General features: G+C 42.8%; 1 protein-coding gene and 1 pseudogene across 3 annotated transcripts in view; one reads left to right on the top strand and one right to left on the bottom strand.

Annotated features, from left to right (window-relative positions):
• IGF1 (insulin like growth factor 1) overlaps window positions 1–24233 on the top strand; it is a 422585-nt gene that overhangs the window by 366551 nt on the left and 31801 nt on the right. The gene's annotated exons all lie outside the window — the stretch shown is intronic.
• Window positions 286–19547, bottom strand: LOC146855434 (leucine-rich repeat-containing protein 75B-like; annotated as a pseudogene).

The following is a 24233-nucleotide window of genomic DNA, read 5'->3' as shown; positions in this document are numbered from 1 at the left end:
GGAGTGCAGGCGGGTGACAGTAGGCTGAAAACTGTAGGCAGGGTCTGTGTCCTCTTTTTTTACCAAGTACCATGGGATTTGCTACTTTAGGCGAAGTGTCGCTTTGCTGCACTCTCTAGTAATAGCAGCTCAAAAATTAATTCTGCATTCAGTGTTTGCGCCCCCTGCCGGCGGGCACTAGAGACAGTTGCCTACACTGCTGATTGGGGTGATCAGCCGTCTGTCCAGGGTTTCCCCTGGAAAGCTCTTTTGCAAGAGGCAAGTTCTGGGGTAGATTTTGTCTCTTCACCTGGCGCAGCTGTCGAATGGCAGGGAGTGGGCATGGTCCCAGCCCGCTTCCGGAGAGCGCAGCTGGTCGCCCTCCTCGTCTGGCAGCTGCTGGGCACAGCGGACCGCAAACTGCTCATCGCAGCCATCAGGGCTCTCGTAGATGGTGGGCAGCGTGGTCTGCTGTCACAGCAGCCGGCGCAGCCCCACCAGCAGCGGCTGCGGCATGGACGCCACGTCCACGTTATTGCCCAGATCAACCCATGTCAGGCAGGGGAACTTGGCCGCATCCTTGACTGCGTCGGTCAGGTCCCGCATTGTGGCCCTGGTCAGGCGGTTGCCGTTGAGCGCCAGCTGTGTGAGCTTGGGCAGAGAGCTGAGGATGGGCAGCAGCAGGCCGAAGGCGTCGTCGGTCAGCTCGTTGAAGCTCAGGTCGATGGTGACCAGGTTCCCCCCATGGTGGTGCATGTAGTAGGCCACGCGGTGGGTGTCTCTGACCGTCAGCGGGATACCCGACAAGTCCATGGTGTCACTGTGCACCATCTTCTGCAGGCTGGCCTTCAAGCTGCATGGGGAGGGACAGACAGACAATGGTTAATGGCTGTGCTTAATTCGCAAATAAATAAGGGCCAGGGCTCCCCTCACAAGGCCACTCACACTTTCACCACCCATTGCACTGTCAGCACTTCCAATTACAGCAACAACACAACTACTAACCATCACAGTCCTACAAGAGCGACCGTTCTGACTATTCCAGGCCCCAAAGCTATAAGAATGGCTTTGGCGTCACGTATTGGTCATTTCAATATATATTGAATTAATAAGAAACTATTGTACTTGGCTCTGAATCAGACACACAGCGCCAAAAGTCCTGGTGCTGACAATTAAGCGTTGATGCTGAGCCCTGTAAACCATTGGTTCAAATTAAGCACTGGTTGGTGGTGACCCTGAGATACCGGCTCAAAGCACAGTAGGAAATACCAACAATTCTGATGTTGCAGCAACAAAGAAAACTGAGCTAGGCAGTAGGTGGTCTGTGGATGGGCACGAGATGGACAAGTGATGCAGTGAATAATAGTGAGTTAGTGCATAGGGTCAGTGTCTTGCATGACACTGTAATGTGCAAAAGAAAAATCAATTCCCTCGATCAAGGTTACTGACTACACCGCCCCCAATGAGCAATTTACACCATAATGAAGGCATACGCGGAAGCCATTTGCAATTTCATTGGCATTTATGTGAGGCGCGCTGATGTTCCAGGGCCTTGTACTCGCGCTATATAAACAAGCATCGGTAAAGGCAACAGGCCTAGCCTTGAGGAACACACTTTTTAAAAATGTATTTTTATTTTTTGAAAACATAAGCAATATGCACAAATATATTCATATGAAAATAAAGACGTGGCCCAGCAACCCAGTGCAACTGCCCCAGCATTAAAAGAAACTCTTTTTCATAGGGCTGTGCACATGAGAACTGCTGGAATGCCGCCACTCACAGCACAAGACAGCTAGCTACTGAAGCCTTTTGACTCACAGCCCCATGCTGCAGGCTGTAGTTGGCAGAAGCAAAATGTGAATGACAGATGAACAGACCAATGGAGGAGGCGACTGGCAGAAAGCCCAAGTATGTTTGCCTATATGTGTGCATTTTTATTAAGATTTCTTTTGGAAAAGATATGACCAGCAGGACAGCTAAAGCAGTCTCTGAACCCAAGCTAAACATTCAAACAAATATATAAAATAAAAAGAAAGTTCGATCTTAGCTTGAATGAACGAGAAGTAAATGCTCAGAGTCGTATCACTTTCTGCAGGCAGTGCTACATCTGATGGGACTCTGGCATCTCTCCAAGACTTTGAACTCTTTGTCATTTCTAAGTCTATAAAGCAACGCCGGTGGCGAGTGGAGGGGATTAGTGTAGCCCTTGCTAGGCAGTGAGATGATAGCGGATGAGCAGAGGGTGAGAGCTGGATGGACTGTGGTTGAGTGGTGGGTGGTCAGTGTCTAGCATGGAAGAGTGCGCAGCATGGCCAAGTCACTAGAAAGAGAAGAGGGTTGAGGGCAGGTTCCATCTGTACGGTACTTACAACAGAGCTTCGACTCAGTTTCCGTTCACCATTTTATACAGCCTTTTATTGCAGTGTACAACCTTTAGAGCAAAGCCTCTTGGTGCACCGTCTCTTCACTTATGGCCTCTAGGCGCTTTTAGTGCACAACCTCCCAGTGAGTCAGTCTAAAGCCTCTGGCTGCATAAACCTACTTTAGAGTTGCCACTTCTAAGTGAGTTAGTCGCTGAACATTTGCAGCCTAACTACAAGTCTGTCGGTTGTGACCCGTGCGTAAACCCCTATTTACGCACGGGTTGGAATTACAACTTGAAAGTTAGTTAACGCATCCCATAATTATCGGATACCTTAAATATCACAATCTTCGTTAAATTTCAGAAGGTAAGGTATTTACCGTATGTGGATTTTGGTGTGTTAAAACATCAAAATCTGCATGTTATTCCCCACAAACTTGTACTACATGCCCCATGATATCGTTATTCATCAGCTACAATAAATAGCACCTCCACTTGTAATCCGGGCTCAAGGGGGTCAGGTTCATGGACTACATCCTCTTAGTTTAAAGCGTGCTAGAATCATCACTGGAATTATTCAGCTCTGCAGCTTTTTTCTGCATAAATAGCAAGTTGGCCTGCTTGCTATATAATTGTATAATTCACCATTTGCAGGGTGGTTTGCAGATTTAGCTCAATGTGATCAAAAGTTATTAAATGCACTGCACTCTCGAGTGTCAAGGTGCACCTGACCCTTGCAAATGTTAACTGTTACCTTTCATCTCTTGATTGTGTTATCATGGCATTTAGAGGTGGCAGGTTTGCCCAGGTAGGGTTACTGTCAACGACTAAAGGAAGGATTTTATTTGCGGCAGGAAACAATAACTAAATGAAAAAATATTTAGTGCAAGTCCACATAAGATGGCAAGAATAATTGATGTTTGGCACAAATATGTGTCGCTTCTCTATTCCTGTGTTCGTGTAAATGCCATGTTTATAAACAGACACTGTGCTGATAGCAGAAGGTACTTAACAAACACTGTTCTCAAAGCAACAGCTAGACTACGAGGCTGATCAGAGTTTGGGAGAATGAACATAACCGGTATGAATTTCACAACACTGCCTGGAAGAATGTTTCCTTAATGTAGATCGGTGCTTTCCCTGGCATTTTGGTGTGAGTGTTACGAGAAGTATGCACAAGTGGGCTTGTGTGCTGCAATTCTGTACACGTATTACCCAAATTATATTACCCTGGGAGGTCGGAGAATATTGTTAACCAAGCATTGGCATAGCCAATAGGTCACGCTTTTGGGTCCTTATAAGTATTTAGTTATGCAACTGTTGCATGGCTAAACACTTATGAGGTCCCAAAGGCGAGACCTATTGGCTATGCCAATGCTTGTTAATCTAACATGCAGGATACCTTGTGACTCAAACTCAATGCGCTAGCCATCGACATGAAGTTTCATCGAGAAATATGAAAGTGATCCATATGCCTTCCTTGTTTACCGTTTGTAGCAGAAATAAAATTAAGAAACCATCTAACACATTTTGCTCAATTGGTCAGTTTCCTGAATTACAATTTTCTTCAACATATCGCAGCCAATTAGCATTTTGGCACAGTACTACCGTACAGTGTTCGCTAAGGATTCATAGATTGATTCCACATCTGTCTTTGACCATTAATAAGGGCTCATCTAGGGCACAGCTATTCCGTGCCCAACATCTTACTGTTTCCTATGCCAAGTGCCAACTCACTGCTGCCAATGTAGCAGCAAACCAGCTCTATTCAGACACATATTCTTTGGACACATTTCTTGGTGAACTTTGAAATAATGCCTTGAAATAATGGCAAGTTTCTGTCTGTTTTTTAGATCACATTGTACTCTTTAAATTATGCCTGTCTGTGGCCAAGTTATGATTTGGGGCTCCGAAATTCCTGCAGGCCACCTTACCTGTGTTAGAAATTAAGCTTTTTTCAGGGCATTTTTGTGGAATCAAGAAGGTGGAATACTCCTCTTCACAAGATGGATCCACTGTACTTTAAAACGAATCTGCCTAGCATAGCACTAAACCTGCTGCAGATACCATTGCCCAGGTGATTTGAGTTGGCTCCCTTAACTCACCCACTCTTCAAAATCTCCAGCAGTACTATATCACCAGATATATCAGATAATCAGTTATTACATATGCAAGATTTGCCTGCACCTTCAGGAGCATCAGGACATTGTTCTTGGTAAATATCTGACATAGACCACAGAAGGAATATAAAGCAAGAATGGTATTGCTATACAGCTTTCCAATCAATGTCTTGTTGTCATCTGGCCTTGTTATGAAGTGTTGTACAAAATTTACATAACTTGAAGGTGTTTAGTTTCCAGGTAGGGGAATCGGGGCAGTGTTTTTGTCGTGGCATTGGTCTATCAACTTTAATATCTTGCGGTACTTTGACTTCATGCTGTAACATTACATTATTCATAACTCTTATCGCATCTACGACAACATTCTTCTAAATTGACACACAGGGCTATTTACAAAACGCTGCACCTGCACAAAGGCTCATTTTGCCAAGCACTATCATGTCTACCCAGAGTTTCTGTCCTTATCAACTGGGTCTAAACTTGCTCTCTTTTTCCAGTCAGCACATTGGCAATATGTGTGTGAAGGTTACATATTGCACTGCACACTAGACCAGCAGAGCTACATACAACCCAGCAGTGCTGGGCTTTAGATGAACTCTTACTGCACTTCACAACCATAGCAGTTGATACATCAGATGTTACTGTACATCTCGTATAGGCCTCCATTGCTTTTGCAGCTCTTTTCTGCTTCTTGTGTGACAGCTGTTTCATTAATCGTAATTGGCTGTAGGCTCCTTTCTGGGCTTAGCTTTTTAACTCCTAAAAGATCAGCTGTAAATATTTCAGTGGTAAGGGTGTCCAGAAACAAGGTCCTTTTTGCACGTTTGAAAGGGCCCGACTCATCTGACACCCTGAATTTCTGGGTACCTTTTAATGGCCATTAATCAAAGGCTGCATCCCGGCAGGATCCTCCCCTAAGTCTGACAAAATAACAGAGAAGTTAGACTTATATTTCAGGACTGGAAACATTTCCATAGCTACTTTCACCAGAACCTCCATTTTTCAGCAAATTGCAGCAATGTGAGGGGTCGTGACATACAGAATCATGATCTAGATTTCAAGCAGGGCCGTCCAAGAGGAGGTGAGCCAGGGTTGAGAGTGTATAGGACCCTTCTCTGCCAATGGCCCAACTTTATACTTCCCAGTATTCACACTAAGGGCTGGAACCAGCAGGCTTAGTATGGAATGATTCAGGGATGAAACAAGATTCCATGTAAATTCGTATTCAAATCTGATATTTTAATTATCTGTATGGCTAATACTTTCTCTTCCAATCTCGGCAAGATATAATTGAAAGCCCCTCCTCTGAAACACTCTCCTAGGAGGGGAGGGAAGGGAAGCACACATGGTTTTGCTAAGTTGAGAAATGTATAATTAAAAAGTAATGAGAGGATGTGCTAAATAAACCACAGTCAGGGTTTTGTTAGGACAAAAAATAAACCCTAATCCACCACAATGACAAGTGTTGATAGCAGTTGAGACTGTGGTATCGCTGGAAGACTGCTAATTTTCTCTAATGCACAGGAAATGTAGATTTTTATTGTACGAAGGTATCAAGAACAGAAGTGGCATTTTTGTTATTGAAAGACATAACATCTCATAACTTTAGAAGGAATTCAGAAAAGAAAGTGGAATTTGGGCAAACAGGCACAATATAGGGAGAAGGGTTGGCACCTCTGACTTTTGTGTAGGGCTCATTTTAAATGCATGCTGAGATATTCAATATAAAACATAGGGTGCAGTTCATTTATATATGCAGAGGGACGATATGCACTACTTAAAGGTAAAGTAGATGGAAGGCAATTAGTGTTGGCCTGTTTATGCGCCCCCTAATGTCAGTCAAGCTGCGTACCTGGCCTGTGTCTCTGCTTACCCTGGACTGGATGGATTTACCATGGTGTGCTGGTGGCGAATGTAACTGTGGGCTAGATACAAAGCCGGAAAAATCATTACCCTAAGAGCATATCCAATCATAACTCCTTTCTGTCAGTCCTGGGGGAGAACCCTAACTCAAATCCGCACATAGCCGCTTTGGAGAACAGTCTATGCTGGAACATATCACAGCATCTTTTTAAGAAAATGAGGGCACAGCGTCCCCCCTTACAAATGGCAGACCTTTAAGGTCGTCTCTAGGAGAGTTTGTATACAGAGCCATCGGACTCAGGCAAACCATTAACAGAGACGTTTTGCAACTTGAAACAGACTTGTGAACTCCAGAGGGTCAAATACCTTTATGAGCTGATTGCTTCGAAAACCCGGCCTTTTTCGAGAATAGTTGTTATGATACCTGGAAGTTCTTCGATGGCGTGATTACTTCTCCATTCTTTCAAATATTCACAATGAAGGAGATAAACCCAGCAGGCTCCTGGCGCGTCACATTGAACCTGCATGCGGTCAATCTGTCCATTTCTCAATTAACACACCTGCTGGGGATGCTGCGTACACACAGGCAGATATTAAAACAGTATTTTATGATTGCAATACACACATATATATATATATATATATATATATATATATATATATATATATATATATATATATATATATATATATATTCACTGAAAAAACCATAGGTTTCACACACGTTATAGTTAGGAATTAGCATTTAAAAAACCTTGCAAATTCACTTAAAAAACCATAGGCTTCACACATGTTATAGTTAGCTGTACATTTCACTCGTAAAAAAACAATGAAATTCCACGTTATAGTTAGATCAGGTAACTATAACTTGCGCGCCCACAATAAACTGCTGATGACGTCACATATTACATCACTCATGACATGGTCAGTGACATCACTCATCACATCAATGATGACATCTGAAATGACACATTGTGGATTGCGGTCGCGCAAGTTATAGTTACCAGATCTAACTATAACGTGGAATTTCATTGGTTTTTTACGAGTGAAATGTACAGCTAACTATAACATGTGTGAAACCTATGGTTTTTTAAGTGAATTTGCAAGGTTTTTTAAATGCTAATTCCTAACTATAACGTGTGTGAAACCTATGGTTTTTTCAGTGAATTTGTACAGTTTTTGAAATGCTAAGTTATGTATTTATTTTTTATTTTTTTTTCTGATTTTTCACCGTGCGCACACCCTGCGCGCACGGTGCGCTTCGCGCACGGTGCGCGCGCTGTCGGCACTGGGTGCGCTTCGCGCACCGAGCGCCCACGTTGCGCAGTTCATACCGTGCGCGCCTCGCCTTTTTTTACACAGTAACAATTTTTTTTTCTCCCTTGTGGGTCCTTCAATTTATTTAATAAATGTGATTGTTATTTCGTTTTTTACATTTTTTTTTTTTTTTTGCCGTGCGCGTACGGTAAGCTTACCGTACGCGCACTCTGTGATTTTTTTAAAAAAATTATTAAATGTATTTTTCGTACTTTTTGGTCCTTCGTGGACCCCCTGACAAACGCTAGGGGGTCTGCAACTCTCTTCGTTGCCCCCTTTTCACGTTATCCACCTTTGTTTTTCAGTGCGAGAGACAGAAAATGGCGGCCGACACTTTCTGATTTCGACCGATTCGAATGTTTACAGTCATGTAACCACCAATCAGAATTGAGCTCGCGCACGGCACCGTACGCGTACGGTAAGCTTACCTTAAGCGCATGGAGCGCGCTTACAGATATATATATTGATTTAAATGCTATTTTCTCAGGACCTACTGAACAGATTTACACCAGACGTGCAAAAGGCACATCTCTGACCTGAGGACTACATCTCTGCCAAATTTCAAGTAATTCTGTTCAGCCGTTCGGGCTGTAGCTCGGACTAAAGGTCCTATGGGAAAATGCATGGGGAAAACGCGTTTTGGGACCCCCCTTTTTTCTCAGCCCCCGCTTGACAAATCCCCCCGAAACTTTCAGGGTAGGAGCGGAGCGGAGCGCCCCACCTATTTTGAAAATTAGCGAGGATTCGTCAACCGGCGCCAAAGTTATTCCAAATAGAATGTTGCGGATTTCCTATGGAAACACGGTCCTAACTATAACTATCTACGGGCGACTGCCAGTAGATAATATATATATATATATATATATATATATATATATATATATATATATATATATATATATATATCTCCACCTATATCTTTTTCCTGTCCTGGAAGTAGATGGACACGAACCTCGGTTCGCTGGTGCAAGAGTGTTTATTGCAAACAATCCGCCATGACGCGTTTCGGCCTGAACAGGCCTTGAGCACATGACGCCACTGCATTGTGGGACACTTAACTATTTAAAGTGGCAAGTGCTGCAGTATTCCCTTAAACACAGACAACAGACTTTTGAAGTGACAAGTGCCACAATATTCCCATAAACATTGAGAACAGACTGCCCATATAAACGTACATGTAGTACAACCGCTGACATCAAAAATGAGTATAAAACATGGTTATAAAAGCATAATTATGTGAGAGCATAGTAAACGACAGATAGTGCAATTAAAAGACATGCATCAATGCATTATGTCTGTAAACATTCTCCAAGTTTCTAGATCCTTTCAGCTACTATGTCTTTATAAACCCCTTGTGTTATTATTTCCTTGCTTTTACTTGTGTATATTTCATTTGATAATTTAGCGGGTACATGCTGACAGTAATTTCTCAATGTATTCCCATGATGTCTTACGACGTAACCAACTTGGGTAGGGTACTACTCTGTCATTACCATAAGTCAGCCGCGGTCGGTAGTAGGAGTAACTGCAGGGCGGTGACGTGGGGAGGGGGAGGGGCAGGGTGGGGGGTAGTAAACAATGGATTACGGAGGTTTACAAGTAAGTTAACATATAAATTAATAAAACGAATTTCGTTGCATGCACTGCATCGCATTTGGGGATGCAGTGCATGCAAGGAAATTTGTTTTATTGCTATGCTTTATTAACATCACTGTTGCTCAGTGGGTGTGTGCTCAGTGCACATACCTGGTGCATGCTGGAACAGAAAGTTTATGATGCGAGTATGCTTGTTCACTTGTAGTAAGTTCAAATGTTCCTTTGCTGAATTAAGGCTTATTTTTATCCTATAGTAGGTTGCAGAGCATTAGGCAGGCTTAATTAGCATTTGAATCGCTGTGCTGGAAAACGTCTTGAAAGTGCAAAACAACAGCCTCACCTTGCTGGAATCTGTATTTCTTTTCCAGCCGGTAATGGTGCCCCTCCCCACGGCTGGGCTGCCGTGTCAAAATATTTCCACCAAAGTGCCCATTAGCATTGGGAGGTCACTCACAGAGCTTCGCCATACAGCTTCATGATGCAGCCTGCTTTCATGTTCCTTTACGTAATTGTGCTTGCCAACGCGTTTCAAGGTTGAAAACCCCTTCTTCCTGGGCTGCCACAAAAGACATAAAAATAAGCCTTAATTCAGCAAAGGAACATATTTATTTCGAAACAGTTCCCCAAACGTGTGTAGTATTTAATCTCAATTAATTGGCTATATCATATCCACTAGTTCTCTGACTTTGCGTGGTCATTTTACAGTTTGTTATGGGGGTATGGACGTCAAAAACAGTTGGTGGAGGGTAGGTAGAGCCACGATAATGTGTCAGTACAGATTGTATAATACCCATGCCACTGATGGTACTATAGACATGTGAAAAGGTCCTCACTGATATTTAGGCCTCCTGACATCTTGGTGTCTAATTCCAGTATATTCCGGGTCTCCAAATTTCTTAGTATAGCTTCCCTGTTGCCTCCTCATCTTAAGTTTGGAACTGCATACAGTAGATAATATCTGAATTGTTCCAAACTGTTGCCATGAACATCTTTAAAATGGCGGGCAACAGGGTAAGTTGGGTCAGAGTTGGTAATTGACTGGATGTGTTGGAGTATCCACTTGTGTGCTTGTAACTTGGTACTGCCCACATAGCACAGTCCACAGGGACACTCCAACACATAAACCACATAGTCCATTTTACATGTAAGGAACTTTTGGATTTTGACAGGTTTATCTCTAAATGGGGTTGAACATGATGTTTTGTTTACCCCAAATTTACAGGCTCGACAGGTGGTACATTTAACAAAACCTTTTCTGTGTGACAGCCATTTACCACCCTCTGTTATCTCAGGAAAGCTTTTGACCAAAGCAGTACTCATGGAGGAGGCTTTTCTATATGTAGTAGCAGGTGATTTGGGTAGAAGGTGACCTATAATCAGATCGTCCAGCACTAGTGGCCAATTTCTCCTGATGATGTTCCTCAATTATATCTCTTGTTTGTTTTACTTGATAATTAACTGGGTTTGTTGATCCTCAACCTGTTTTGGTGTGGCTTTGGAGAATATATCCACATAATCTATTTTAGGCCAGATGCCAATATTCGTGCCTTTGTCTGAATGGAGAAAAATACAGAATGAAACACAACATGATTAAATAGCTAACTCTGAGGAAGGCAAGATTAAGTAAAGCTTTAAATAAGAGAGGAACTAAATAGCTGACATGCATTGCCTTAACGTTTTTAACACTCATTGTTCGTAAATCAATCCTTGTTTTTGGCATTAATGTTTTTAAAGACATGTCACTGGCATGCAAGACTGCGGTAATGCGGGCTGGGGGAACATGGTTCGGACTATTATGATCGCTAATGTCCACCTTTATCTTGTAAATCAAATGTAAAAAACTACACACAATGCTTTTCTTTTCAGAGTATTATTTCATCAAACCTTGGGAACATAAAACTGTGCCATTAATACCATGTGATTGTTAAAGACTGCATTGCATGCCCTCGGTCTGGAGACTAAGCAGCATGGCCTCATGCCTGCAGGGATGTAGTACTTGCAATGAGGCATGCAGCTGATTTAAAGACACTCTGTTGGCAGACCACATTAGAACTGCAATGCATTTATATAAAATGAGCCAACATAGCTCAGCTGGACTGGAGAGACTTTAAGGCGCACAACTTTAAGGCACACACCATGTGCTTCTCTGCAGGACTCGTACTAGGGCCAGTTTTGGATGTTGACAGGTTTATCTCTAATGGGGTTGAACATGATGTTTTGTTTACCCCAAATTTACAGTCTCGGCAGGTGGTACATTTAACAAAACCTTTTCTGTGTGACAGCCATTTACCACCCTCTGTTATCTCAGGACAGCTTTTGACTAAAGCAGTACTCATAGAGGAGGCTTTTCTATATGTAATAGCAGGTGATTTGGGTAAAAGGTGACCTATAATCAGATCGTTCAGCACTAGTGGCCAATTTCTCCTGATGATGTTCCTCAATTGTATCTCTTGTTTGTTTTACGTGATAATTAACTGGGTTTGTTGATACTCAACCTGTTTTGGTGTGGCTTTGGGGAATATTTCCAGCATGCTGAAAAGGGCCAGTTTTAATGTCATACAGCAGATAACTGTCTACTGTAAGCACCTTTCTCTTGCTTTGCGTTTGACTCGGATTGGATATTTGGATCAACTTCACAAGGGAAAGAGAACCCTGGCCTGCTCATCTTTTGGATCCATTTCGCAGGAGAGCAAATGCAGCAGCTCCACTTCTAATGGGGCGAGCGACCTGCAACTAGAGTCTGTGGGTGTCACAGTGGGGAGGTTTAACTTGGTAGGGGTCTCAGCACAATATATGTAACAGAAGATTATCATTCTAACACTTACTATTACCAAGAACAAGGCACTAAAACACACATGCTTGCATCCACTCCTACGTGTGACAAATTGCAAAGGGTGAAATCTATGCCTGGGAATGACCGACGGCCGCTCTTACGCAGGGACGGCGACTCCAACGCCCAAAACCATGACTCAGAAAGAGTCACTGCCCTTTAAAAAATACTGCCATAAACTACAATGGCAATGATTCATTATGAAGGGCTTTAGAACAGTAAGTCATGCATCACAGTGCAGAAAGTTGATTTACTGCTTGGCTTCTGTCTCATGCTTCAGAGCGAGGCCAGACCGGCAGCCTGGGACACACAGCCCACACTTAAATACATTGATTTGTTCAGAGATACTATCTTATCTCTAAATAACTTAGGGTATGCCACCTAACTTCGGAAGATCTAAGCAATTGACCTGTCATTCTCTTTAATGCAAGGGCCAGAGTCAGACTACTTCCAAATGCATCTCTTGAGTTTCCTGCTACAGTGCCTGCAGAAGACCTAGAACACTGCTACTTTTACAGTTGCTCAAAAGATACTAACCAGAAGTAATTTTGGTCATAACCCTCCCATGGTATATCAGTGACCCAAGAAGAATTGGAGGAGTTATGTACAGTTTTAATAAAAGCCCTGTAACGTTACATATTTTACTCAGCATGCTGAAAAGGGCCAGTTTTAATGCCATACAGCAGATAACTGCCCACTGTAAGCACATTTCTCTTGCTTTGTGTTTGACTCGGATTGGACATTGGATCAACTTCACAAGGGAACAAGAACCCTGGCCTGCTCATCTTTTGGATCCATTTTGCAGGGGAGCAAATGCAGCAGCTCCACTTCTAATGGGGCCAGCCACCTGCAACCAGAGCCTGGGGGTGTCACAGTGAGGGAGGTTAGCATGGCAAGGGGTCTCAGCATAATTTATGTAACAGAAGATTAGCATTCTAACACTTACCATTACAGAGAACAAGGCGCTAAAGTACACATGCTTGCATCCACTCCTACGTGTGACAAATTGCAAAGGGTGGGATCTATGCCTGGGAAGGACAGACGGCAGCTGACTCCAACGCCCAAAACTATGACTCAGAAAGAGTCACTGCCCTTTAAAGAATACTGCCATAAACTACGATGGCAATGATACATTGTGAAGGGCTTTAGAACAGTAAGCCCTGCATCGTGCATCACAGTACAGAAAGTTGATTTACTGCTTGGCTTCTGTCCCCTGCTTCAGAACGAGGCGGGACAGGCAGCATGGGACACACAGCCCAGACTTAAATACATTGATTTTTTTTCAGAGATACTATCATCTCTAAAAAAATAAATCTATTTAATATTTGTACAGGAATGTGAAGGAATATCAGGAGGGTGCGGCCCCAAAGCCCTAATGGAGAATACACCCCTGGTTCAACGTCTTGAAGCTGAGAGTAAACGCTTGCATAGAGAAGTGCGCACAATTCTAAAATAAATGGTGTCGCTCATAGCTGGGATATAATGCTGGAGGCATTGAAATCTTATAGTTAAGATGCTGAACGCCCCCTATAAATTCCCCCGACAAAGACATCTCTCACTATAGAAATGTATCTTTGAACTGTTCTAAATGTGTATTGCTACATAGCTTTAACAAATACTGGCAGTTCTAATCAAGAAGGAATTATGATGCTATCTTTCCTCATTCTCCAAAGCAATCTAAAGGGGACAACAATCTCACTGGCCTTGATATTCAAATTAAGCTGTGGTGAGTGGGGTGAAAGCACATGCTGATGTTTACAGAGGGCTAGGGCGGGCAGGGGATTTCAGGTTAACAAAGATGATATCTGTTAGAAATATTAAATGGTTTGAGACTATTCTGTATACTACTATATGAGAGCACTGAAGCGCCATAGCAAACATATATTTTTTTTAAATAAATAGGGTGCAGCTAAGATGCAAAAACAGTTTCACACCCATAGTCACATATGAAAAATGGTGAAAAGTGAGTGGGAAATAATGGGAAGAGTAACGGGCCACAGCCTTTACATTCAGGGAGCTGATAGGAGCAGTCTCCCAGGACTCCCAGGTGAGTATGCACAAGTAGGACAGAGGAAAAAGGTCTGTGCAGATCACCCCAGGGCTGGCACCTCTCAGGGGAGGATGTGTAAGATGTGCCAAGTGCAGAGGAGGCTAGGGGCTGTGCCCATGATTAATCTTGGTTGCATACACGTCAACTGAAAGTTCTAAAGAAAAAAAGAAAAGGATATGATTAAATATTATTAAAATTGTATATAAAGTGTATGTATGTGAATATCCTCTGAAAAAAACAAAGGTTAAAGTGAAGTTATATGTGAGAAAGGGAGTAAGATTTTAACTTTCTGTAAATAAACTCAGAGATTCACTGGAAAAGCAATACTGGTTAAAAACTAAAAAAACAGGGAAGTTTGCCAGTTATATGTGACTGACATAAGTATAACTTTCACAGTCACACATTTCAGATGTCATCAGTGATGTGATATGTGAGGTCATAAGCAGAGCATCACAGTAGTTCAAGCTATACTTGTGCCCTCAACCCATCGGCGGGCACGGCCTTTGTCCATGCGTGGCGATGGGCAATTGACAGCAGGGCATGGCCTATGGTTAGGCTCTGCACCCAACACCCACATGAGTGGCCAAGTCCTCCCTCCCCCACACACACACCCTTCAGCCATCCGGCCACAGACTGCCACCCTTTTTATTTTTACTTCTTTTTGCTATTTTTAAAGTTTTTTAAACCACGTGGTTCACTTAAGCTGTAATTTATATGAAAGAGAAGCACGAGGAACATTACCGATCAACAACGATTTATGGTTTATTGAAAGTCCAAACCTTTAAGAGTCCCTAAAATTCAAGATTGTTTGTCTGAGATCAAAATGGAAACACATTCAATGGTGCGGGACATGCATCAGGCTGTTCACCTCTGTATGGCACACATAAGCATCCCCTTAACGCCAATCCTCTTGTAAATAGGTAGACACTGACTCAATAACAAGGTTGGGGTGTACATCATCCTCAACTTAATATCATTACAGACTAAATGTTACAATTTAAATTGATAGAGGGGTACACGTTCTACACCTTTGCTTAATTTCAACTGTCCATTACTAATCACTGACTGGAGAGGACGTTACCATCTTGAGGAATGAACCACCCTGAACTGGGGGCCAGCAACGTAGGGCACAGCCCCTCAGACAAAGCCGGAAATGCAGGGCAGACATGCCCCTCGGTTTTCCACTCACCACTTTCAATCAGGCTCCTACATTAACCCCCGCACCCCAGAATTCCAGGGGTGAAACACTGGTGAAACATAAACTCCTGTTGTAGTGGGTGTTACTAGGTGCCAATCTGGTGCCATCAAGCTGATCAACCTAGCATAGCTGACCGCCTTTTGAGGCCTACAGCAGGAATGAGATCACATGACCGAGTGAACCCTCAGTGATGACATGCCAGTCATGTGACCCCTGCTGGCAGGGATTTGCGCCACATTCACACGCCTACCTTCTCCCAAACAAAATCCTCCCACTGTAGCATTCTTTAGAAGCACAGAGAAAAAAAGAGCGGTCTCTCCATCTCCCCTTCTTATAGCAATGAACAGTGTGGCTGCCTTAGATGCTCGGACGGGCCTGTTGAGGATGTTGGGGTGTACTTTTTCTTCAATATAAGTTGTTCCTTGGTAAAAGAAGACACAGTGGACAATACAGAGGCTCTTCAGTAGAATGTGTTTGCTTATAGGAATCCAGTGAAGTTCAACCAAAATAAGCGAGATACGAGTATGTCCTTGGGCTGCAAATTCTGTATGATCTACAATTTAGATAGTTGACATTTTGTTGAACCCAAATATAATGGTTTGCTGTACTCAAGTTCTAAGAGAATAATGGCCTGGCTTTTCCAGCAATGCAGTGGGAGAAAAGGATACATTTCCTGTAAAATCTTTATTTAGAAGAGGCATTATTTGCCCACTTCCTTTTAATGGTGCAGACCTGTGGTAAGCCTCTACTGCGAATCCCAAATCACCACTCTGGTGGAATTGAAGCTAACATTCCCTGCTCTCTTCTACCCCTTTAAAATCCTTCCAGGCACAATTCACTCCCTCTAACGTAGACAATCACAGCCAGAGAGTCTGCAAAGATGTTTTGCGTTCTCAAACTGAGGGTATGCCACCTAACTTAGGAAGATCTAAGCAATTGACCTGTCATTCTCTTTAATGCAAAGGCCAGAGTCAGACTACTTCCAAATGCATCTCTTGGGTTTCCTGCTACAGTGGCTGCAGAAAACCTAGAACACTGCTACTTTTGCTAATTTGATCGGAGAGGGTGGGGTAATCTAACCCTGACTTTGAGGGGCTTTTGGACCGACACCGCCATCTTTTTTCAAAACGGCGCGGGCTAGTTGTTGCACGCTAGGCACTTCAAAACGGGACGCTACGTGAGCGCGCCAGCCCTGTAATTGAGCAATCATTGTACGTCCCACGCTGAACTCGCTGCTAACTTTGCTTATTTTGCACATGTCCTGATACTTTTAAATTTTTTTAACCATTCTCTGTTCAGCTCTGTTGTATGAATTTTTGACTGTGTTGAAACTTGAAATTTGGGAATTTGATCAGAGAGGGTGGGGGAATCGAACCCTGACTCTGAGGGGCTTTTGAACCGACACCGCCATCTTTTTTCAAGACGGTGCGGTCTAGTTGTTGCACATTGGCAACTTCAAAACGGGACCCTGCGCGAGTGCGCAGCGGGTGCGCACAGCGGGCGTGCCGCGGGTTCTCCAAAGGCACGCCTAAGGCAAGCCCGTCTGTGCCCGTCAGCGTCCTAGAGGCGGCCGGGCCGGAGACGCTGCTGGTTCACCTCCAGAGCTGCCTATGTTGATAAGGTACGGTAGAGATTGCCTCCTAGATATTCGCAGACGGATGAACTGTAGGCCGCACATCCACTCGCTGGTGAGAAATGATCCCCTTGCGTGTAAACACTGCTATTGGATAGCTCCCCCCAATTCTGGAGAACGCTATGTAAAACCAAGCACCGATATACATAGAACTCAGCAGGCTGGTGCGGGTAATTACCTGAAGGCTTTCCTACTAAATACACGCTCAGTAAAAAAACATGAGCTCCAACTCTATGACCTGTTAGCTGACTCTACCCCAGATTTGCTGTTTCTAACTGAAACATGGCTAACTGGTGCCTCCAACCCCACTATCGCTAACTTGATTCCCCTGGGTTATCAGATCCCAAGGAAGGATCGTCCCTTGGGGAGAGGAGGAGGTCTGGCCTTAATTTTTAGGAGCTCCCTCAGCTGCATCTCTTTACCGATCATGGAGATAGAGAGGGCTGAGAGCTTGGATTTCCTTCTGAATGTTTCAGCTCATCAGTCCATCGCGGGGGTGGTAATCTACCGCCCTCCGGGGCCGGCGGAGACTTTTTTGTAATCTATCAGCCACGCTATCTTCCCCATAGCTGTCAAATACAGTCACTGCCTGATCCTTGGTGATTTTAATATCCATATGGATAACCCCTTGGAACCTGATCCTATGAGATTGCGTGAATCCCTCGACATACTTAATCTAACCCCGTATGTCTGTTTTCCCACTCACGAAAAAGGGCCCACGCTGGACCAGATCTTCGCATCGAATCGGATCGAAATAGATGTCCCCCTTGCCCTAACCTGGTCAGATCATTGTTTAATAGGTTTTAAAGTATGTAGGGAGCCAGATAGACCCCAACCACAGGGAAAAATTTGCGCTAGCAGTTTCAGGCCCTTCCACTTGATCTCGCCTGAGGCAATTCAGTGCGCTCTGAGTCGCCTCCCTGTTTCTCTTAGCGGCAATCTCGAGAGAGATGTGCACTCCCTAGAGCATTGGCTACAACTTCGGGCACTGGAACTTGCCCCCCCCACCTCGAGGGCTGCCAAATTAAACCAAGTTTCGGCCCCTTGGTTTACGGAAGCCCTAAGAAAAAGTAAAAGTATGTGTAAATGCCTTGAAAGAGTGTGGCAGAGGAATTACAGTCCCACTGACAAATCCATTTACAAACAGTTGCTGATAGACAATTACAGGCAAGTCCGCAAGGGTAAGAAACTCTTCTTTTCCACGAAAATCGATCATGCGGGCAATAAAAGTAGAGAACATTTTTTAATATTGTAAAAAGTTTCTCCTCTCCCACGGCAATTGGTTGCCCGTTTGTTCCCACGAGTGATTGGACCAGTCATGTGGCCTGTTTTTCTATGATAAAATAAAAACAATTTCAGGACTCTTTCGAAGTTCAGTCGCCAGCACTAGAGGCAGCAATTGGCCTGCCCCCTGATGCCATTTGTACAACGGATTTCTCCCTTATGAAGTTTCCTGCTATCACTCTGGAGCAATCCCTGGCACTTATGAAATCTCTTAAGTCCGGCTCACCTTCAGACCCTCGCCCAGCAAAAGTGCTGGCTTCTATTGCAGAAGTGATTAACCCTGTAGTTAACTCGATTTTGAACACCGCCCTACGGGAGGGGTACATGCCTGGAAAAACGCTAAAATTCTCCCACTTTTAAAGAAACCTACGGCAGACCCTGAGGTCGCCAGTAACTACAGGCCCATCCCCCCCCCTGCCCTTCTTCTCCAAAGTTTTGGAGAAATATGTCAATACTGTCACCACAAACTATGTAGAGGACAACCATCTTCTGCACTCGAGCCAGAAGTTGCTGAAACAATAAAAGCCACGCTGGATAAAGGAGGCAATGCGGTTTTAGTGCTGTTGAACCTCTCCGTGGCCTTTGATACAGTGCCCCACAATAGATTATTACAAAGACTCAAGGAGGGCGGTATCAGAGGCACAGTACTGAGATGGTTCACCTCCTTCTTAAGTAACCGTTCAAAAACAATCTGGTCTCCAACTTTTGCTGCAGCAATCACTCCCATGAATGTTGGGGTCCCACAGGGCTCAATTCTGAGCCCAACATTGTTCAACTTGTATATGGCCCCTCTTGCTCTCCTCGCCGAGAAATACAGTGCCAAATTAGTGTTGTATACGGACGACACTCAATTGTTGTTCACGTGCGAGAAGGGGGCCGAGTTCAAGGGCAATGTGGTTAACACCAGCCTCTCAGAGGTATTCTCTTGGCTTAGACTTAACCAACTGAAGTTTAACTCTGAAAAGTCAGAGATTATCTTCTTCGGCTCACGTTCGTGTGAAGCATGGCACACTTGGTGGCCGCAGGACATGTCTCCCCCCTCGTCTCCAGTCACCATCGTGAAAGATTTGGGTGTCAAATTGGATGCGGCTCTCTCCATAAAGGCTCAAGTCCAATCGGTTGCAGGGACATGTTTTGGGGTGTTGAGAATGTTGAGGAATTTTCTCCCCCTGCTCCCTTTCTCCTATAGGAAAGTAGTGGTCCAGACACTGGTGGTTTCAAGACTGGACTATGTAAACTCTCTTTACTTGGGCCTACCTGATTACTTACTTGACCGATTGCAGGTGATCCAGAATATGGCGGCTAGGGCCATCTTTCTGACAGGACCCAGGACCCGCACAACCCATCTTCTGTCCTCTCTTCATTGGCTTCCGGTGCAGAAAAGAATTCATTTCAAAGCGCTAGTTTTGATATTCAAAGCTTTTCATAGGATTGGTGCCCCTTACCTTAGGGAAAGATTTCAACCCTGTATACCTCAACGCACCCTGAGGTCCTCTGCTCAACTTCTGACCTCTACTCCGAAGGTCCTGCTCTCCCGGGTAGGGATAAGATCCTTTCAAGTGGTGGCCTCCTGGCTATGGAATAGCCTACCTCTGTCTCTTAGACAGGTATCGGACCTCCTTACTTTCAGAAGGAAACTAAAAACATGGCTTTTCCAGCATTAGGATATGACTGTCTTCTGCTGTGGGGTGATGGTCTGTTTGTCATTATGTGGTCTTTTGCTCCTAGCACCGGGACTCTCTTGGGAGTAGCCGCGTGCTTTATAAATACCATATAACATAACTTTAACCGTTGCTCATAAGATACTAGCCAGAAGTAATTTTATCCCATGGTATATCAGTGACCCAAGATGAATTGGAGGAGTTATTTACAGTTTTAGTAATAGCCCTGTAACATGTTACATATTTTACACAGCATGCTGAAAAGGCATCAGTCTTCTCCTGGCATATCCTGACATCACTTGTAGAGTATATAAAGAGGAACTTTTTGTTACCCAGAATCTATATTTGCGGGGGTGTATCATACACCCTGATTACCTTCGAACTTGAAAAAAGGTTGAAGCATAGAAGTGATTTTGACCAACTGCTCAGGGACTTCTTTGTTGAAATGACCACAGGCACACTGAAGGACAGGATAATGTCACTCATGGTAAACAGACATAATATTGAGTTGTAAATGTCAACTTGCACTAATATCGAGTGCAAAATAACGTAATACAAAAATATCGACTGTCAGAATATCGTTGTCAAGAATATCGAGTTTAAGGTAAGTAATATCGTTTATAAAAATATCAAAGTCATTACTATCATTTTTAAAAATTATTGTTGTTAAAAATACCGGTGTTTAAGTTAGAGTTATGTATTTTAGTGTGTATTTTACATGTATGTGTTCTATTTTTTTGTGGAAGTATTACATTTGTTTTTTAATATATGTGTTACATTTTTAGAAGTTATTTAGTTTTTTTAAGTAAATTTTGCGCTTTAGTTCCGTAGCGGGTTGTAGGTTATAGGGGAATAGGGTGGTAAGTTATTTAATTATAATTAATTACATTGTTTTTAATTAATTAATATTTTATATTGTTAATTGTGGAAATTAATCTATTATTAATTGTGTACTAATTGGTTGTTAATTATTAATTAATTGTTAATTATGTTAATTGTGTCATTCTTTTAAGAGCGGGTCGTGGGTTGATAGGGGAGTAGGGTGGGAAGTAATTTAATTTTAATACATTTTTTAATAATTTAATTTTAATACATTTTAACATATTTTTTTTACATAATATTGCTTTAATGTTTATTGTGTTAATTGTGTGAATTAATTTATTAATAATTGTTTTTAATTTGCTTGTTGATTGTTATTAATTGAGTAATTAATTGTAAAATAATTATGTTAATTGTGTCATGTTTTACGACATTGGTGGTGTCATTTATAGGGGAATATGGTGGGAGGTAAATTATTTTTAATTAATTAATTGTTTGTTAATTAATGCCAATTAATTTGCTGGAGTGGGAATAGTAAATTATTCCCCTCCGCTATCCAACACTTTCCCTACTGTTGCACTTGCTGGAGTGGGAATAGTAAATTATTCCCCGCCACTATCCAACACTTTCCCTACTGTTGCACTTGCTGGAGTGGGAATAGTAATTTTTACCCCTCCGCTATCCAACACTTTCCTTACTGTTGCGCTCCCTGTGGTGGACATTGTAATTGTATCCCCTCCGCTATCCAATACTTTCCCTACTGTTGCACTCTCTGGAGTGGGAATAGTACATTTTACTCCCTATGCTATCCAACATTTTCCCTACTGTTGCAATTGCTGGAGTGGGAATAGTAAATTATTCCCCTCCCCTATCCAACACTGTCCCTACTGTTGCACTCCCTTGAGTGGGAATAGTAATTGTTACCCCCACGCTATCCAACACTTTCCCTACTGTTGCTATCCCTAGAGTGGGAATAGTAATTTTTTCCCCTACACTATCCAACCCTTTCCCTACTGCTGCACTCCCTGGAGTGGGAATAGTAAATTGTTCCCCTTTGCTATCCAAAACGTTCCCTACTGCTGCACTTGCTGGAGTGCGAATAGTAAATTATTCCCCTTCGCTATCCAACACTTTACCTACTCTTGCACTTGTTGGAGTGGGAATAGTAATTGTTACCCCTACGTTATCCAACACTTTCCCTACTCTTGCACTCCCTGGAGTGGGAATAGTAATTTTGACTAATTCGCTATCCAACACTTTCCCTACTGTTGCACTCGCTGGAGTGGGAATAGTAATTTTATCCCCTCTGCTATCCAACACTTTCCCTACTGTTGCAGTTAATGTTGTGTAAAATGTGGTTTAAAAAAATATACATATATATATTAATTTATTATATATATATTTTATTTTTATTTTACAGGTGTATGTATATATATGTATTTATATTTTTTAATAAGTTTCTAACATTTTATAATTTATTGAAAATAATTATTTATAAGTATTATTAAGTACATATATATATTATATCTTATATATATGTATGTTTAATTTATTTTTACATTATATTTATTATTTATAATAAAAAAAATCCTAACTATGTTTTTTTAATTGTGTATTTAATTTATTTAACATTATTTTTTTAACATTTTAAAAAACGATATTTTTAACAAAGATATTTTTAACAACGATATTTTGTTTCGATATTTTGGTACTTACCATTATGTAGATAGGAGGTAGGTATTTTTGACAACAATATTTTTATCACGATATTTTTGTAGGTCGACCTTTCTGTTGTCGATTTCTGTCAGTGATCCGTCACTCACGTTAGGCAGTAGGGAATGGAAAAGAACAATGTAGTCTTATACCACAACATTCCCTCACTTAGGGGCCTATTAGGCTGTCCGCCCACCACCCTAGCAGTGCTGGGACCGGCCGCCAGTGGTGCGGTAGTCCTGCACCGGCAATTAGGATTCCATATTCCCAGCATTGTGGCGGGCGGTGCGGTGAGCACCGCCCGCCTCAATGCTGGGAATGCACGTCGTGCATTGGCATGCACAAGGTGACAGGCACCGCGCAGTGCCTCCCACTTTGTCCGTGCCAATGCACCCCCCACCCCTCCAACTACCTGGAAATACCGTATGCCTTTCCAACGCCGCCATGGAAAGGCACATCTCTGCCTGCATGCTAATATGGATGGCGGTGTCTTGCAGACACCGCCACCATATTAGACCCCTTTTCCGCCCGGTCTCCTGTGAGACCGGCGGAGGAGAATAATGGCGGGCGGATCGCCACCGCCATACGGGCAGTGGCGGTCTGACCGCCATTATAATGGACCCCTTAGTTTTGTGGTTTGTGTTCCAAGGCATAAAGCCAGTAAATGCCATGTTATCCCTTAGTTGTCCTTGTTTTCAGCCAAAATCACCCTGTGTGTTAGTACTTGCAGTTTTTCTTTTATGATTTTGACACAGGCCTCTGAGTACTAGAAAAACATGGATGAACAGTCACACAGAACATTTGATCCCCACAGGCTTGACCCATGTGATCCCTGTGCCTATTCCAAATGGGACACACTGGAAGTCCCGGTCAATTCTGCAGCAAATTTCTGAGTCTCTGCCATCATCTGTTTTTTCAGGGTCAAGTCTGTGAGTGCATGCACTAGCAAATGCGTCATGCTTGCGAGACACTGTTGTATACGGTAAGGAGCTTGGAGCCCACACATGTTTACCATTTGGACATTGTATGCGAAACATCATTTCTGGTACTTTCTGTAGAGTAGGGACCAAGCACATTTTAATTAAAGTTAATCCGTGCCCATCCGCTGCTCCGACATGATTGAGGTACTATTTCTTCCCCCCTTCCACTCCTCCTGCCTGCTGCTCCCTCCATAACGCTTGTCTGTGTGTCTATACTGTTCTCTAAGCTTCTCCTGAAAGTGTTGTTTCAAGCCTCGCTTTCTGGGCACGAGGTCCATGTACATCGATAGAAACAGTTCACACAGAACTAGATCCAATACTAACCCGGTCAGAGCAGCTAGCTGCTTCCGGCTCGCAGCACCACTAACCTTGTGGCCATTTTGAACAAGAGCAGTACTAGTTTCTGGCGACAGCTGTGTGGACGTAAAATGAATTTATGGTGCTTATTTTAAGTACCACAATAAACTAATTAAATTAAAACGACCATCGAGCAAAATGCATTAATCCCAAGGAAGTGCAGTATAACTAAAATTGTAAGTTACTCACAAATCCTTCATACGATGTACATCAAGTAAGAACAGAATGTAGCAATGGCATTAACACTCTATTATAAACATGAAGGACATTAAAAACAAAGGGCCTGCGCTTGTTGATCTAAGAAATCATTGTGTTCCGCAGTCGTACAGACAGTGCCTTGAGATGGAAAATTTTCAAATTATATGACTTATCGAATTAATCAGTGTAATGTGTAAACTGCATATAATTACTCTGCTCTCTTTATATGTTTGCCAACTGCAAATAGTTTGTATTAGAAACGTCAGGTAT

This window comes from Triturus cristatus, chromosome 4_1 (assembly GCF_964204655.1).
Source record: "Triturus cristatus chromosome 4_1, aTriCri1.1, whole genome shotgun sequence".
In the NCBI taxonomy this organism is placed as follows: Eukaryota; Metazoa; Chordata; class Amphibia; order Caudata; family Salamandridae; genus Triturus; species Triturus cristatus.
The sequence above is the reverse complement of the archived record's forward strand: the minus strand, read 5'-3'. Positions and strand labels throughout refer to the sequence as shown.